Genomic DNA, 473 nt, shown 5'->3' on the forward strand with positions numbered 1-473 from the left:
GTGGAAGTGCCTGAGCGCTTTTTGACTGCCTGCGGAGGGAAGAAGAAGAAGGCGGTTGCCATGTACCGGAGCATGCTAAAATGGCGGAAGGAGAACGGGATTGGTGAGGGAGGGAGGGAAGGAGGCAGGGAGGGAAACAGGAGGAGACGACAACGATCCTGAGTCTTCCCTTCGACAAAACACCCTGGCTCCATCTCATGCTCCCTCCCTCCCTCCTTCCCTCCCTCCCTCGTCAATCTATTTCGGTCCCTGCGCAGACACCATCCTCGAACGCCCCTATCCTCAGTGGGACAACATCAAAAAATACTACCCGCACGCAATGCACTGTAAGCCCTCCCTTCCTCCCTTCCTCCCTCCCTCCTTTCATTCCCCTCTTCCTTCTTTCTTCCTTAGCCGTATGAATCTTCACGTCGACACCATACCCGGTTCTCACCCCGCTCTCCCTCCCTCCTTCATTCTTGTCATTATTCCTT

The sequence above is a fragment of the Nannochloropsis gaditana genome, assembly GCF_000240725.1.
Source record: "Nannochloropsis gaditana CCMP526 unplaced genomic scaffold scaffold317, whole genome shotgun sequence".
Taxonomy (NCBI): Eukaryota; class Eustigmatophyceae; order Eustigmatales; family Monodopsidaceae; genus Microchloropsis; species Microchloropsis gaditana.